This window comes from Neolamprologus multifasciatus, chromosome 12, assembly GCF_963576455.1.
Source record: "Neolamprologus multifasciatus chromosome 12, fNeoMul1.2, whole genome shotgun sequence".
NCBI lineage: Eukaryota > Metazoa > Chordata > Actinopteri > Cichliformes > Cichlidae > Neolamprologus > Neolamprologus multifasciatus.
The window spans coordinates 32,724,649-32,742,838 of NC_140450.1; the positions used below are offsets into that span (position 1 = coordinate 32,724,649).

The window sequence follows — 18,190 nt, forward strand, 5'->3', positions numbered from 1 at the left end:
TTGAGAAGGCCAGTCCCAGTGTATATAAAGACACCTTGACTAAACCACCTGAGGTTTGAGAGAGGACGGCCAGAGAGCATCTTTTGTTTACCAGTCAGCAGAGAGTCCCTCAGGAGGGAAACGAGCTGAGCCTTCATGCCGGGACGCTGCTGGGGTTGCAGCATAGCTGTTGTAGTTAGTGTGGATTGGGTATAAGGTGTGTTTGGTTGGTGGTTTGGTGTGTGAGTGAGGTAAGTAGGAGAGTCGGCCGAAGGCCTGTACAGGTCCGGTAACGGTCTCCTGCAGACTTCTTCTCGTAGACCGGGGTTGGCACCAATGGAGAGCGGGAGGAGTGAGTGGAATAGTATGGATGGTAGTGAAGAGGAAGAGATTGGCGGTCAGGGTGACGAGAATGAGTGGGACAAAGTGGGAAAGGGGGGGAAGAGGCGCAGAGCTAGTGAAAGGAAGAGGAAAAAGAGAAGTGAGGGTAGTACGGAAGGGACTGACAGTGAAGGTAATGAAGAAGGAACAAATGCGAGTATGAATGTAATTGTCAGGTTTGAGGAAGAGGGTGTGAAGAAAATAGATCCACTTAAGCTGACAAGAGCACTTAAGGCACAAGTTGGGAAATCACCGATGTTTTGCTATAGACTTAAATTTACTGTTGGTGTGCTGTCTTGTGTGAACTTTGTGTGTCCTACAGCATGCGCTGTGTTGATTATTGAATATGCATGGGTTAAAATCAGTGCTTTCCCTGTTAGGTTGAAGGAGTGTTTCTCTCTTGAGAAACATTGATGGAATTGTTGTTGCGGTGAACACGGTTAGAGCAGTTGTCTCGGGAGCACGTCCCCAGAATTGAGGGGGTCGCTGTTTGTGCAGTTGCCTTTGTCTTTCTGGCGGTTTTTAGTGCATAAGTACCCACTGTAAGTAACTGCATGAAGACTAGGCTTCAGTTAAGTAGATTTTGGTTAGGCAGTTAGTGGGAAAGTGCTGTTCCCTTTCAGTCGATTCACTCGGTACAACACAGAAGTATGGGATATCACGCCCTCGCGTGTCCTGGCTGAAGAAACCTTTAATCACGCCTTTAAGTCAGATGACGTGTGATGACACGCGCACGGCCCCGCCTGCACATATAGCCGCTGTCATCACAGTCATCCCTCAGTTCTTACGCTCTTCACCTCGCTGAGAACACCTCTGCTGATTTGGGCTAGCTAGCTGCTGCTAGTTAGCTCCGTTGTCTGCCGACTTGAACTTAGCTTAACTGCCCCTGTTGGTGTTAGCTTCCACCGCGCAGTTGGTGTGTAGGCTGCCCGCGGAGCGCTAATTTCAAGTTTTCCCGTGCAGCGTTTTGCTTTGTTTTTTGGAATGGACTCCAAACCGAAGCGAGCAAAGCAGAAATCTTCTGTTCGCCCCTGTCCTCAGGGATGCGGTTTCTCTTTGCACGACAGCGACCAGCACGATGCCTGCCCTGTCTGCCTGGGGATCGTCCATGCTAGGAGAGCGTTGACGGAGCCCGAAGCCTGTGCGTTTTGTCACCAGCTCCGGCGCTCGACCCTGGAAAGACGGGTGACGTTTGTGGAAAAAGTGCTGGGACGCTCGGCTGTCGCACGGCATGACCCTCTCCTTTCTGAGTCTGGAGCCCCGGCTTCGTCCGAGTCTGAAGATGAGGATTTTCCGGTCGATGTCCCCGCAATTAGCTGGGCTGACCAGATGGAATATGTTGACGGGTTAGCCGATGACGAGCCGGAACCATGCTGGAGCGCTGACGGGCTTCAGCCTTGGTTGAAGCCCGCCAGCGCTCCCCAGGACGATGATGACGTGCTGGACATCGGCCTGGACATCCATGGTTTGTCGGAGGATGAGCAGGAGAGCTCATTGTCGGCCCAATGTACCGCCGCTGCTGCGCCGGTCGGCCACGATGACACCTCTGTTTTCTCCCTGTTTCGCCGTGCTGCTGAGAAGCTGCAGGTGGACTGGCCCTCTCCTCCGCCAGCTCAGAAGCCGTCGCGGTTCGCGGGGCTTTTCCTCCCACCGGAGCCCGCAACGGCCAAAAACTGCCTTCCCATGTTCCCAGACTTTGTCTGCGAGCTAACAGCATCATGGGACAAACCTCTGTCTACCCGCGTCACTGTGCCCGGCTATGGACAGTACATGGAATTGGACGGCGCCGAGGGGGCTGGCTTAGCTAACCCACCCCCTATGGAGCCGTCTCTGGCTGCTTATCTGGCCCCGTCCCATAACCATGGTGTCGGCGGCCCCGCAACTCTGCCGTCCAAGCACTGCAGATTCTTTGTTTCGCAGCTGGAGAAGATTTATAGAGCTCAGGCCAGCACTGCTCGTGCCATGAGCTCTGTCACCATGCTCCAGACGTACCAGGCAATGTGCCTGGCGGAGTTCGGATCACTGGTTCCTGATGACAGCCCGCTGGCACCTCTTCTTAACGAGGTCAGAGTCGCCACAGATTACATCCTCCGTGCGTCTCGCTGTGCAGCGCTCTCCCTACGCAGAGGGATGGCTTCGACAGTAGTGGCGCAGAGGCACCTGTGGCTGACCCTGTCTGACGTCCCGGATAGGGACAGGGCTGTATATCTGGACGCACCAGTGTCTGCGGCTGGGTTATTCGGACATTCACTTGAAACCATTAAGGCTAGATTCAATCTGAGGGAGAAGCAGACGGAAGCTCTGCGCGACATCATCCCCAGACGTCGGCCGAAACCCAAGCCCGCAGCTAGCTCTCACAGGCCCGCCGCTCCTCTGCTGACTGGCAAGAGACTGGCGCCCACCGCTGAAGTGGGTGTGCCGCCAGCGAGAGCACATCCTCCGGCCCGAGCTCCACCCCAGTCGGCCTGGAGCAAAGGCCCACCCTCGGGCCCCAGCATCCCTCCTGCACACAGTTTTCTTCTGATGGCCACAAGGTCGTATTGCGTCCAAATGCTGCCTATTTTCCCAAGATCATGCCTGCATCTTCTAGCTCAATGGAGTTTGAGTTGCTGAGTTTTTGCTCCCCTCCTTTTGCATCTGAGGAGCAGAGGAGGATGCATTCTCTTTGTCCAGTGCGTGTGCTACGCACCTACATTGAGCGCACTCAGAATGTGCGTTTATGTGACCAGCTGTTTGTCTGCTTTGCTAATCCAAATAGAGGTAGAGCTCTGTCGAAACAGAGGCTGTCCCACTGGATTATAGAAGCTATCTCACTGGCATACGGCACCAGTGGTCTTGCTTTGCCCCACGGGGTGAGAGCTCATTCCACCAGGGGGATGGCAACCTCATGGGCTCTTTTTAAAGGGGTGCCTGTAGCTGATATTTGTGCAGCAGCTAGTTGGGCATCACCGCACACTGTTGTGCGGTTTTATCGGTTGGACGTTACAGCCCCTTCGGTGGCTCATGCTGTCCTTTCTGCTGGGTCTACCACTCACTAGGATGTGGTGGTCCGATTCCGGTTCAGTGTTTGCTCTGCAGGGCGTGTATATACGTCCCATACTTATGTGTTGTACCGAGTGAATCGACTGAAAGGGAACGAATAGTTATGTCTATAACTTCTGTTCTCTGAAGGAGAGGAATGAGGTACAACACAAGGTGGCCCCACTGAGCAGTTTGCCTCGGTGAAGAGCGGCTATCGAACAGAGGGATGACTGTGATGACAGCGGCTATATGTGCAGGCGGGGCCGTGCGCGTGTCATCACACGTCATCTGCCTTAAAGGCGTGATTAAAGTGATATCCCATACGGATATGGATATGGATTGGGTATAAGGTGTGTTTGGTTGGTGGTTTGGTGTGTGAGTGAGGTAAGTAGGAGAGTCGGCCGAAGGCCTGTACAGGTCCGGTAACGGTCTCCTGCAGACTTCTTCTCATAGACCGGGGTTGGCACCAATGGAGAGCGGGAGGAGTGAGTGGAATAGTATGGATGGTAGTGAAGAGGAAGAGATTGGCGGTCAGGGTGACGAGAATGAGTGGGAAAAAGTGGGAAAGGGGGGAAGAGGCGCAGAGCTAGTGAAAGGAAGAGGAAAAAGAGAAGTGAGGGTAGTACGGAAGGGACTGACAGTGAAGGTAATGAAGAAGGAACAAATGCGAGTATGAATGTAATTGTCAGGTTTGAGGAAGAGGGTGTGAAGAAAATAGATCCACTTAAGCTGACAAGAGCACTTAAGGCACAAGTTGGGGAAATCACTGATGTTTTGCTATAGACTTAAGTTTACTGTTGGTGTGCTGTCTTGTGTGAACTTTGTGTGTCCTACAGCATGCGCTGTGTTGATTATTGAATATGCATGGGTTAAAATCAGTGCTTTCCCTGTTAGGTTGAAGGAGTGTTACAGGCTGCATTAGTAAAGAAAGGCGTGTTGTCAGGTAAAATGAAGACTTTAGTGGCTGATGTTGATCAGTCTGTGGTCTCGACTACAGTTGCTTTGTCTTTTGAGCAGCAAAAGGAGTTGTTACTCTTAAAAATGGAAAGAGACAAGCTGAGCATTGAGAAAGAACGTGTGAGGCACACTCCATACTTGATCTGTAGGCAATTCCTCTCAGAAGTGGAGGTCACGGTGGAGGCGTCAGAGGGCGGAAGGCGTTCCCTCAGTGGCTCTCCTCTTCTGAGATTGTGTAAAAACATAAGTCAATGTAGTGTAAGCAGCCTGAAAAGAAAGTAATTGAACTTGTATAAATTTTTGGGAGACGGTTGCTCACACGCGGGCGGCACAGTGGTTAGCACCGTTACCGCACAGGAAGAAGGTCTTGAGTTCAGCTCTACCGTCGCTCTGTGTGGAGTTTGCATGTTCTTCCTGTTTTTGCGTGGGTTCTTTCCTTGTACTCCGGCTTCCTGCCACAGTCCAACGACCTGCAGTTAGTGGCAATAGGTAATGGAAGAGTCTAAATTGCCGACAGGTGCGAATGGTTTTCTGTGTTAAACCAGCAGAGGTTTGAGAGAGGACGGCCAGAGAGCATCTTTTGTTTACCAGTCAGCAGAGAGTCCCTCAGGAGGGAAACGAGCTGAGCCTTCATGCCGGGACGCTGCTGGGGTTGCAGCATAGCTGTTGTAGTTAGTGTGGATTGGGTATAAGGTGTGTTTGGTTATTTAAAACTATTGACTCTTTTCTTAATGCGCCACATACTGACTGTATTGAGCCCTCACCAGAAGCCTGTGAAACCTTTTTACACTTTTTTATTGAGAAGGTCTCCTCCACAAGGGCTCAAATCTCTCCCTGTGCTCATGACCTCTCAGTCTCTGTTTCCTGCTCTGCTGACTTTGACAGGTTTGAGCCTGTGACTCTGTCCTTTTTAAAGGAGACTGTTGGTCATCTTAAGCCTGCAGGGTCTCCAAATGATGCTGTCTCTCCTCAACTTTTAAAAGAGGTGTTATCTACAGTTGGTCCTTTGGTTTTTGAGCTGGTAAACCATAGTGTGATGTCAGGTGTTGTCCCTAAAGATTTTAAACATGCAGTAGTCAAACCCCTGATTAAAAAACCTGCTCTTGATCCTACAGTTCTTGCAAATTACAGGCCTATCTCCAAACTACCTTTTCTTTCCAAAATTCTGGAAAAGGTAGTTTACAGCCAAATAATGGCCTTCCTGGAAAAGCAAAATGTTTTAGAGGTTTTCCAATCTGGTTTTAAACCCTTTCATAGCACTGAATCGGCCCTTTTAAAAGTTTTTAATGACATATTTTTAGCGACTGATGCTGGGGACTGTGTTGTTCTTGTGCTTTTAGATTTGACAGCTGCGTTTGATACCATGGATTATGCCATTTTATTCTCTCGTTTGGAGCACTGGGTGGGCATTAGGGGCACAGCATTGGAGTGGTTCAGGTCCTACTTGGCGGGGCGAACTTTTTGTGTCAGCCTTGGTGACTATGTGTCATCCTCCACTCCCCTCTTGTGTGGTGTCCCACAGGGCTCAGTTCTAGGCCTCCTCCTCTTCTCTTTATATCTGCTTCCTCTTGGTTCTGTACTGATAAAGCACGGTATTGCTTTCCACTTTTATGCTGATGACTGTCAGATCTATGTCCCTCTAAAGAAAAAAGGCAGATACCTTACACAGCCATTACTTCAGTGTCTCGTTGACATTAAGGCTTGGATGTCTGTTAACTTTTTAAGATTCAATGATAAAAAGACAGAGGTGATGGTTTTTGGTAGCCCCACTGAGACCCCCAATGTGTATGTAGATTCCCTGGCACAGTATGTTAAGCCAACTGTCACAAACCTGGGGGTCAAAGTGGACTGTGATCTGAAGTTTGATAATCAGATAAAAGTAGTGGTAAAATCTAGCTTCTTTCACCTCAGGCAGCTGGCAAAAATAAAGCCAATTCTTTCACGGCAGCACTTTGAGACAGTGATCCACGCCTTTGTTAGCACTCGGCTGGATTACTGTAATGCACTTTATATTGGGTTCAGCGCGTCATATATTAGTCATCTACAGAGGGTGCAAAATGCCGCAGCTTGTCTTTTAACTGGCACTCGAAAGTTTGAGCACATTTCCCCTGTTTTAGCTTCACTTCACTGGCTGCCCATTTCTTTTAGGATTCATTTTAAAATTCTTTTATTTGCTTTTAAAGCTCTCCATGGCCTCGCTCCATCTTATCTCTCTGAGCTGCTACAGCCTTATACACCCATCCGCTCTCTCAGGTCAGCTGATCAGCTGCTCCTGAAGATACCCAGGACTGGGCGTAAACTTAGAGGAGATCGTGCTTTTGCTGTAGCAGCTCCAAGACTGTGGAACGAGCTTCCTTTAGAGATTAGACAGGCCAGTTCTTTATCTGTTTTTAAGTCACTCTTGAAAACCCACCTCTTTACCCTGGCCTTTGACACCATGTGAGATGTTGGTTTTTTATTTTTATTTTTATTTTTTATTTTAGTTGTTTTTAGGTGATTCGATGCTGTTTTATCTTGTTTTTGTTTTAATATAGGGCTGTTTTAATTTTATGTTTTATGTGTTTTATTTATTTATTTTGCTGTTTTCTGTTATTCTATTGTTTTAACTTATTTTCTGTACAGCACTTTGTTCCTGTGCTGGGTATTTTAAAGTGCTTTATAAACAAAATTGGATTGGATTGGATTGGTGGTTTGGTGTGTGAGTGAGGTAAGTAGGAGAGTCGGCCGAAGGCCTGTACAGGTCCGGTAACGGTCTCCTGCAGACTTCTTCTCATAGACTGGGGTTGACACCAATGGAGAGCGGGAGGAGTGAGTGGAATAGTATGGATGGTAGTGAAGACGAAGAGATTGGCGGTCAGGGTGACGAGAATGAGTGGGAAAAAGTGGGAAAGGGGGGAAGAGGCGCAGAGCTAGTGAAAGGAAGAGGAAAAAGAGAAGTGAGGGTAGTACGGAAGGGACTGACAGTGAAGGTAATGAAGAAGGAACAAATGCGAGTATGAATGTAATTGTCAGGTTTGAGGAAGAGGGTGTGAAGAAAATAGATCCACTTAAGCTGACAAGAGCACTTAAGGCACAAGTTGGGGAAATCACTGATGTTTTGCTATAGACTTAAGTTTACTGTTGGTGTGCTGTCTTGTGTGAACTTTGTGTGTCCTACAGCATGCGCTGTGTTGATTATTGAATATGCATGGGTTAAAATCAGTGCTTTCCCTGTTAGGTTGAAGGAGTGTTTCTCTCTTGAGAAACATTGATGGAATTTTTGTTGCGGTGAACACGGTTAGAGCAGTTGTCTCGGGAGCACGTCCCCAGAATTGAGGGGGTCGCTGTTTGTGCAGTTGCCTTTGTCTTTCTGGCGGTTTTTAGTGCATAAGTACCCACTGTAAGTAACTGCATGAAGACTAGGCTTCAGTTAAGTAGATTTTGGTTAGGCAGTTAGTGGGAAAGTGCTGTTTTCAATTGCATGTCAAGGATCAATACTTTGTTATGGCTACAGTTGATGCTTTTGTTCAGTCTCCATCGGAGGAACTCTTGAATAGTTGTACTAAAGAAGAGCTGTTGAAACTTGTTGAACATTATGATGTCGATGTTGGGGATAAAGAGTTGAAAGATGAGGTTAAAGGAGTGTTACAGGCTGCATTAGTAAAGAAAGGCGTGTTGCCAGGTAAAATGAAGACTTTAGTGGCTGATGTTGATCAGTCTGTGGTCTCGACTACAGTTGCTTTGTCTTTCATTACGAAATTCCCTTTGGGGAGCTTCTGTCAACTGCATATTGAGACTGATTTAAGAGTGTTTCAGCTCTAGATGACATTTAATTTGATGACTTTTTCTCTTTTTTTGTGCTGGTCTCCTCCCCCCTTTTGTGAGTGTGGACGCTTCATCTCTTTGCTCTTTAAATGCTGTGCTTCTTTTATTGATTTTTATGCTGATTTTTTTCCGTATGAGCTTACCTGCGATAGCTTCTGGACACTTATAGATCATTAGGACCAAAGTGTTCTTAACAGAAACAGCAACATTTTTATAGTTACCTTATCCTCAGCGCTCCGTGTGTCTGTGGCCTAGACACAGCTGAAGCCTGATTACAGCGTCTGGGCACCGAACAGCCTCAATAGCCTGGAAAGGTGCTAATCACTAGGCTAACCAGCAACAAGACGCCTTCCCTCTCCACAGATGACTACCACAGCCTCCTGCAGAAGATTGCAGTACTGGAGACAAAAATTCATCGATTAGAAGTAAACGTGGAGGTAAATGGACTGTGTGGAAATGAAACAACCTTGCCTTTGATTCAAAACAATGGTGATGAGCAAGCTAGTACACAGCTAAGGAGCACAGATAACATGACCAAGAAAGTAGACTTTGTGTACTATTATAAATCCTCAAGCGATAATCCCCCCCTGGACTGTCTTGGTGCAAAACCAAGACATAAATCATGTCTCCTGGAAGCGGGAGGACGTATCACAGGCAGGGCACAGCGAGCTGAAATCTCTGAAACCGACTGGCCTTCACTTCCTACGAGACAGAGAAGCTCTTCTACCCCTGTATACGAGAGGAAACAGGACTGGACAACCGTGAATAGGAAGGTTAACAACAAACCTCCAAAACAACTGAATGTGAAACTGCAGAACAGATTTGCTCCACTATCAAAGGACCCTGGATCTATATCGGACAACCATCCATCTAAAAGTAGCAAAGTAAGGTCTGAAAATCTTTTGAAAAGTAAAAGGCCACAGGGAAAGCTAAAGGCTAGGCCTGAAACTCTGATTGTGGGTGACTCTGCCGTAAAGGATGTACAAAGGATGTGCGGTAAGAACACGAAAGTCCTCTGCTTTCCTAAGGATATGGTCAACAACCTAAAGGAGAGAATTCTTCAAATTGCAGATGAATATCCAACTGTGACAAACATTGTTCTGCATACAGGGTCAAACAATGTTTTTTTGGGAACGCAGGCATCTATTTAAAGCAAATGGATTTAATTTTAACAAGTCAGGGGTGAAACTGTTCACCTCCAACTTGTTTTATTCCATACGTCATCCATCTGTGCTTGGTACCAAGGCTGAGATAAACGAGGAGTTATCTCATAAAGAGGAACAAACAGTACTCCAAGAACAGACAAAGCCCAGAAGAAACCTTGAGGAGGAGCTCCATCTGCCCCCACCTGGGAAGAGCCTCAGAAAGGAGAGACATCAGAGGCAAGAAGAGGGGTCCCTATTTGCCTCCAACTCTCTCAACAACACCAACGACCAGGACCAGGGACCACGACCTTCCCCAGTCCCCCAAACCCCTGACAGGCCATCACCCTCCTCCCCCTCCCTTTCTCCCTCCTCCCCACACCTGAAATTCACTGAGGAGATGATGGAGCGGGTCAATGCTGGGCTCAGATCTACCCCCCGGCCTAATCCCTTTTTGTCCCCCATAAACTCCCCACCAGAGCAGCCAAAGGTTCGCCATCAAGCCCCGCCCTCAACAGAGCAATCGATGTCACATTGCCCAGCCTCGCCCCCCTTAGTTCCTCCTTACCACCTTCATGCCCTGTCTCCGCAGTCTGATGTGTGATGTGTGAAGGGTCCGGGCTGCGAGGATTATGGCAGCGGCGACTTTTCCCAGGAGAAGCTGGGACCCTGTTTACTAGAAGGTTTTAAAATTTCTGTACTTTTAGGTGACAGAAGGAGACATGTGGCCTGGTCGAAACACAGAGAGCTGCACTCTAAAAGATCTTTAAATATAGTAAACATACCTCGTGTGCCACAGACTGCTCCCAAACACGAGGGGACAAGTAATACCTCTAAAACACTTAAGTTGGCTTTATTAAACGTTAGCTCTTTAGCTGGGAAAACATTTTTAATTAATGATTTAATCACTGAGCACAGCCTCGATTTTATGTTTTTAACTGAAACTTGGTTGGACCAAAGTAACAGTGGAGCTGTTCTCATCGAGACGACCCCTCCTAACTACAGTTTTATCAGTGAGGCCAGGGTGAGCAGGAGAGGAGGAGGGGTTGCTGTCTTATTTAATGAATCGTTTCAATGTAAGCAGCTGTCTCCTGGAAGTTTTCAGTCTTTTGAATATGTGGCTTTACAGCTGAAGGCCCCATCCAAAGTTGTGTTTCTTAATGTTTACAGGCCTCCCAAATACTGCACAGACTTTTTAATGACCTCAGTGAACTGAGGTCATTCTTTGCGTCACAAAGGACGACTGTTTGCCTTTCCTGGACTGCGCTGTGCACATTGAAGAGAATGGCAACCTCAACATCGAAGTTTACCAGAAGCCCACACACACGGACCAGTACCTCCTGTTTGACTCCCATCACCCTCTGGGACACAAACTTGGAGTAATTAGGACCCTACACCACCGGGCAGAACATGTTCCCTCTAAGCCTGAAGGAAAAAAGAAGGAACACACATGTAAAGGAAGCACTCAAAACGTGCGGCTATCCTAAATGGGCGTTCATAAAGTCAGCAAAGAGGCACAAAAAAGAAGATCAGACACCAGCGAGGGAGGATAAGAAGGACAGACGCAACAACATTGTCATCCCCTATGTAGCCGGTGTATCAGAAAAACTCAGGAGGGTTTTCTCCAAGCATGACATCCCGGTACATTTCAGACCCAGCAACACACTCAGACAAAAACTGGTTCACCCGAAAGACAAAACACCAAAACACAGACTTAACAATGTGGTGTATGCTGTACAGCAGCGAGGAATGCCCAGACCTCTACATTGGAGAGACCAAACAGCCACTTCACAAGCGCATGGCACAACACAGAAGAGCCACCTCCACAGGACAAGACTCAGCTGTCCATCTGCATCTTAAGGATAAAGGTCACTCTTTCGAGGATGCCAATGTTCACATTTTGGACAGAGAGGACAGATGGTTTGAAAGAGGAGTGAAAGAAGCATCTATGTCCACTGTGAGAGACCATCTTTGAACAGAGGCGGTGGTTTATGACACCAACTCTCTGCCATCTATAATCCAGTTTTGAGATCCCTTCCCAGACGCCTTAACGCCCACTCACATCCTGGGCCATCTGACCTCAGGAATTCGCATGATAAGGTGGGGCCAGGTTTCACAATGAGCTCATCCGAAACTCTGGCTGATTGGGACCCACGCCCAGTTTCACACCTTGGCTCAGGCGAATAGAGGATCATCAGGGGGTCCTTTTGTCCCTCTGTGGGGGGAAACTCCCACTAGGTTTAAATCTGGGACTCTCCACCATTTGACCTTAGAACTGAAGAAGCTTCTCGGATGAGAGGTGAAACGTCTTCAAGCAACTTAAAGAAGTCCAGACGCTTTTCTTTGCAAGCTCCTTTGACTACGATGACCTGGATGACTGAGAACCTTCACAGACAAAACTGAGGTAATAGTCTTTGGAGCCAAAGAAAAACGATTACAGGTCACCAGAGAACTTCAATCTATACACCTAAAAACCACAAACCAGGCGAGAAATTTGGGTGTAGTGATGGATGCAGACCTAAACTTAGAAAAACACATTAAGACAATAACAAAATCAGCTTACTATCACCTCAAGAATATTTCAAGGATAAAAGATCTGATGTCTCAACAGGACCTGGAAAAACTAGTCCATGCATTCATCTTTAGTAGGCTTGATTACTGTAACAGCATCTTTACAGGTCTACCTAAAAATTCAGTCAGACAACTACAGCTCATTCAGAGCTCTGCTGCTCGAGTCCTCACTAAGACCAAAAAAGTGGACCACATCAGTCCAGCTCTGAGGTCTTTACACTGGCTGCCTGTCCGTCAGAGGACAGACTTTAAAGTTCTGATGCTGGTTTATAAAGCTCTGAATGGTTTAGGACCAAAATACATCAGTGACCTCCTGACCCAGTATGAACCTTCCAGATCCCTCAGGTCATCTGGATCCGGTCTTTTATCAGTTCCCAGAGTCAGAACCAGACACGGAGAAGCTGCATTCAGCTTTTATGCTCCTTATATCTGGAACAAACTCCCAGAAAGCCTCAGATCAGCTGAAACACTCAGTTTATTTAAATTCAGGTTGAAGACTCACTTATTCTCAGCTGCATTTGAATAAAGCACCAAATCCACACTTTTAAGCTTAAATTTCAAAACGTACATTTTAACTACTGATTTTAACTACTGTTCTGATTTTATCTGTTTTGATTTTATATACTGTTTTGCTTGTTTGTTTGTTTGTTTGTTTGTTTGTTTGTTTGTTTGTTAATTAGTTAGTTGGTTAGTTTGCTTGTTTTAATCAATTTTAAATCATGCTTTTTATTTGTTTTTGTTTCTAATGTCTCTGTAAAGCACTTTGAATCACCTTGCTGTTGAATTGTGCTATACAAGTAAACTTGGCTTGCCTTGCCTTTTGAGCAGCAAAAGGAGTTGTTACTCTTACAAATGGAAAGAGACAAGCTGAGCATTGAGAAAGAACGTGTGAGGCACACTCCATACTTGATCTGTAGGCAATTCCTCTCAGAAGTGGAGGTCACGGTGGAGGCGTCGGAGGGCGGAAGGCGTTCCCTCAGTGGCTCTCCTCTTCTGAGATTGTGTAAAAACATAAGTCAATGTAGTGTAAGCAGCTTGAAAAGAAAGTAATTGAACTTGTATAAAGTTTTGGGAGACAGTTGCTGACACGCGGGCGGCACAGTGGTTAGCACCGTTACCGCACAGGAAGAAGGTCTTGAGTTCAGCTCTACCGTCGCTCTGTGTGGAGTTTGCATGTTCTTCCTGTTTTTGCGTGGGTTCTATCCTTGTACTCCGGCTTCCTGCCACAGTCCAACGACCTGCAGTTAGTGGCAATAGGTAATGGAAGAGTCTAAATTGCCGACAGGTGCGAATGGTTTTCTGTGTTAAACCAGCTGAGGTTTGAGAGAGGACGGCCAGAGAGCATCTTTTGTTTACCAGTCAGCAGAGAGTCCCTCAGGAGGGAAACGAGCAGAGCCTTCATGCCGGGACGCTGCTGGGGTTGCAGCATAGCTGTTGTAGTTAGTGTGGATTGGGTATAAGGTGTGTTTGGTTGGTGGTTTGGTGTGTGAGTGAGGTAAGTAGGAGAGTCGGCCGAAGGCCTGTACAGGTCCGGTAACGGTCTCCTGCAGACTTCTTCTCATAGACCGGGGTTGGCACCAATGGAGAGCGGGAGGAGTGAGTGGAATAGTATGGATGGTAGTGAAGAGGAAGAGATTGGCGGTCAGGGTGACGAGAATGAGTGGGAAAAAGTGTGAAATGGGGGGAAGAGGTGCAGAGCTAGTGAAAGGAAGAGGAAAAAGAGAAGTGAGGGTAGTACGGAAGGGAATGACAGTGAAGGTAATGAAGAAGGAACAAATGCGAGTATGAATGTAATTGTCAGGTTTGAGGAAGAGGGTGTGAAGAAAATAGATCCACTTAAGCTGACAAGAGCACTTAAGGCACAAGTTGGGGAAATCACTGATGTTTTGCTATAGACTTAAATTTACTGTTGGTGTGCTGTCTTGTGTGAACTTTGTGTGTCCTACAGCATGCGCTGTGTTGATTATTGAATATCTATGGGTTAAAATCAGTGCTTTCCCTGTTAGGTTGAAGGAGTGTTTCTCTCTTGAGAAACATTGATGGAATTTTAGTTGCGGTGAACACGGTTAGAGCAGTTGTCTCGGGAGCACGTCCCCAGAATTGAGGGGGTCGCTGTTTGTGCAGTTGCCTTTGTCTTTCTGGTGGTTTTTAGTGCATAAGTACCCACTGTAAGTAACTGCATGAAGACTAGGCTTCAGTTAAGTAGATTTTGGTTAGGAAGTTAGTGGGAAAGTGCTGTTCCCTTTCAGTCGATTCACTCGGTACAACACATAAGTATGGGATGTCACGCCCTCGCGTGTCCTGGCTGAAGAAACCTTTAATCACGCCTTTAAGGCAGATGACGTGTGATGACACGTGCACGGCCCCGCCTGCACATATAGCCGCTGTCATCACAGTCATCCCTCAGTTCTTACGCTCTTCACCTCGCTCAGAACGCCTCTGCTGAGTTGGGCTAGCTAGCTGTTGCTAGTTAGCTCCGTTGTCTGCCGACTTGAACTTAGCTTAACTGCCCCTGTTGGTGTTAGCTTCCACCGCGCAGTTGGTGTGTAGGCTGCCCGCGGAGTGCTAATTTCAAGTTTTCCCGTGCAGCATTTTGCTTTGTTTTTTGGAATGGACTCCAAACCGAAGCGAGCAAAGCAGAAATCTTCTGTTCGCCCCTGTCCTCAGGGATTCGGTTTCTCTTTGCACGACTGCGACCAGCACGATGCCTGCCTTGTCTGCCTGGGGATCGTCCATGCTAGGAGAGCATTGACGGAGCCCGAAGCCTGTACGTTTTGTCGCCAGCTCCGGCGCTCGACCCTGGAAAGACGGGTGACGTTTGTGAAAAAAGTGCTGGGACGCTCGGCTGTCGCACGGCATGACCCTCTCCTTTCCGAGTCTGGAGCCCCGGCTTCGTTCGAGTCTGAAGACGAGGATTTTCCGGTCGATGTCCCCGCAATTAGCTGGGCTGACCACATGGAATATGTTGACGGGTTAGCCGATGACGAGCCGGAACCATGCTGGAGTTCTGACGGGCTTCAGCCTGGGTTGAAGCCTGCCAGCGCTCCCCAGGACGATGATGACGTGCTGGACATCGGCCTGGACATCCATGGTTTGTCGGAGGATGAGCAGGAGAGCTCATTGTCGGCCCAATGTACCGCCGCTGCTGCGCCGGTCGGCCACGATGACACCTCTCTTTTCTCCCTGTTTCGCCGTGCTGCTGAGAAGCTGCAGGTGGACTGGCCCTCTCCTCCGCCAGCTCAGAAGCCGTCGCGGTTCGCGGGGTTTTTCCTCCCACCGGAGCCCGCAACGGCCAAAAACTGCCTTCCCATGTTCCCAGACTTTGTCTGCGAGCTAACAGCATCATGGGACAAACCTCTGTCTACCCGCGTCACTGTGCCCGGCTATGGACAGTACATGGAATAGGACGGCGCCGAGGGGGCTGGCTTAGCTAACCCACCCCCTATGGAGCCGTCTCTGGCTGCTTATCTGGCCCCATCCCATAACCATGGTGTCGGCGGCCCCGCAACTCTGCCTTCCAAGCACTGCAGATTCTCTGTTTCGCAGCTGGAGAAGATTTATAGAGCTCAGGCCAGCACTGCTCGTGCCATGAGCTCTGTCACCATGCTCCAGACGTACCAGGCAATGTGCCTGGCGGAGTTCGGATCGCTGGTTCCTGATGACAGCCCGCTGGCACCTCTTCTTAACGAGGTCAGAGTCGCCACAGATTACATCCTCCGTGCGTCTCGCTGTGCAGCGCTCTCCCTACGCAGAGGGATGGCTTCGACAGTAGTGGCGCAGAGGCACCTGTGGCTGACCCTGTCTGACGTCCCGGATAGGGACAGGGCTGTATATCTGGACGCACCAGTGTCTGCGGCTGGGTTATTTGGACATTCACTTGAAGCCATTCAGGCTAGATTCAATCTGAGGGAGAAGCAGACGGAAGCTCTGCGCGACATCATCCCCAGACGTCAGCCCAAGCCCAAGCCCGCAGCTAGCTCTCACAGGCCCGCTGCTCCTCTGCCGACTGGCAAGAGACCGGCCCCCATTGCTGAAGTGGGTGTGCCGCCAGCGAGAGCACATCCTCCGGCCCGAGCTCCACGCCAGTCGGCCTGGAGCAAAGGCCCATCCTCCGGCCCCCAGCATCCCTCCTGCACACAGTTTTCTTCTGATGGCCACAAGGTCGTATTGCATCCAAATGCTGCCTATTTTCCCAAGATCATGCCTGCATCTTCTAGCTCAATGGAGTTTGAGTTGCTGAGTTTTTGCTCCCCTCCTTTTGCATCTGAGGAGCAGAGGAGGATGCATTCTCTTTGTTCAGTGCGTGTGCTACGCACCTACATTGAGCGCACTCAGAATGTGCGTTTATGTGACCAGCTGTTTGTCTGCTTTGCTAATCCAAATAGAGGTAGAGCTCTGTCGAAACAGAGGCTGTCCCACTGGATTATAGAAGCTATCTCACTGGCATACGGCACCAGTGGCCTTGCTTTGCCCCACGGGCTGAGAGCTCATTCCACCAGGGAGATGGCAACCTCATGGGCTCTTTTTAAAGGGGTGCCTGTAGCTGATATTTGTGCGGCAGCTAGTTGGGCATCACCGCACACTTTTGTACGGTTTTATCGGTTGGACGTTACAGCCCCTTCGGTGGCTCATGCTGTCCTTTCTGCTGGGTCTACCACTCACTAGGATGTGGTGGTCCGATTCCGGTTCAGTGGTTGCTCTGCGGGGCGTGTATATATGTCCCATACTTGTGTGTTGTACCGAGTGAATCGACTGAAAGGGAACGAATAGTTATGTCTATAACTTCTGTTCCCTGAAGGAGAGGAATGAGGTACAACACAAGGTGGCCCCAATGAGCAGTTTGGCTCGGTGAAGAGCGGCTATCGAACAGAGGGATGACTGTGATGACAGCGGCTATATGTGCAGGCGGGGCCGTGCGCGTGTCATCACACGTCATCTGCCTTAAAGGCGTGATTAAAGTGATATCCCATACGGATATGGATTGGGTATAAGGTGTGTTTGGTTGGTGGTTTGGTGTGTGAGTGAGGTAAGTAGGAGAGTCGGCCGAAGGCCTGTACAGGTCCGGTAACGGTCTCCTGCAGACTTCTTCTCATAGACCGGGGTTGGCACCAATGGAGAGCGGGAGGAGTGAGTGGAATAGTATGGATGGTAGTGAAGAGGAAGAGATTGGCGGTCAGGGTGACGAGAATGAGTGGGAAAAAGTGGGAAAGGGGGGAAGAGGCGCAGAGCTAGTGAAAGGAAGAGGAAAAAGAGAAGTCAGGGTAGTATGGAAGGGACTGACAGTGAAGGTAATGAAGAAGGAACAAATGCGAGTATGAATGTAATTGTCAGGTTTGAGGAAGAGGGTGTGAAGAAAATAGATCCACTTAAGCTGACAAGAGCACTTAAGGCACAAGTTGGGGAAATCACTGATGTTTTGCTATAGACTTAAGTTTACTGTTGGTGTGCTGTCTTGTGTGAACTTTGTGTGTCCTACAGCATGCGCTGTGTTGATTATTGAATATGCATGGGTTAAAATCAGTGCTTTCCCTGTTAGGTTGAAGGAGTGTTTCTCTCTTGAGAAACATTGATGGAATTTTTGTTGCGGTGAACACGGTTAGAGCAGTTGTCTCGGGAGCACGTCCCCAGAATTGAGGGGGTCGCTGTTTTTGCAGTTGCCTTTGTCTTTCTGGCGGTTTTTAGTGCATAAGTACCCACTGTAAGTAACTGCATGAAGACTAGGCTTCAGTTAAGTAGATTTTGGTTAGGCAGTTAGTGGGAAAGTGCTGTTTTTAATTGCATGTAAGGGATCAATACTTTGTTATGGCTACAGTTGATGCTTTTGTTCAGTCTCCATCGGAGGAACTCTTGAATAGTTGTACTAAAGAAGAGCTGTTGAAACTTGTTGAACATTATGATGTCGATGTTGGGCATAAAGAGTTGAAAGATGAGGTTAAAGGAGTGTTACAGGCTGCATTAGTAAAGAAAGGCGTGTTGCCAAGTAAAATGAAGACTTTAGTGGCTGATGTTGATCAGTCTGTGGTCTCGACTACAGTTGCTTTGTCTTTTGAGCAGCAAAAGGAGTTGTTACTCTTACAAATGGAAAGAGACAAGCTGAGCATTGAGAAAGAACGTGTGAGGCACACTCCATACTTGATCTGTAGGCAATTCCTCTCAGAAGTGGAGGTCACGGTGGAGGCGTCGGAAGGCGGAAGGCGTTCCCTCAGTGGCTCTCCTCTTCTGAGATTGTGTAAAAACATAAGTCAATGTAGTGTAAGCAGCTTGAAAAGAAAGTAATTGAACTTGTATACATTTTTGGGAGACGGTTGCTCACACGCGGGCGGCACAGTGGTTAG

The 18,190-nt window shown here is 48.2% G+C and overlaps 1 long non-coding RNA gene across 1 annotated transcript in view; it reads left to right on the forward strand.

Annotated features, from left to right (window-relative positions):
• The window catches only part of LOC146507337 (uncharacterized), a 153,371-nt gene that overhangs the window by 17,075 nt on the left and 118,106 nt on the right, over window positions 1-18,190 (forward strand). The gene's annotated exons all lie outside the window — the stretch shown is intronic.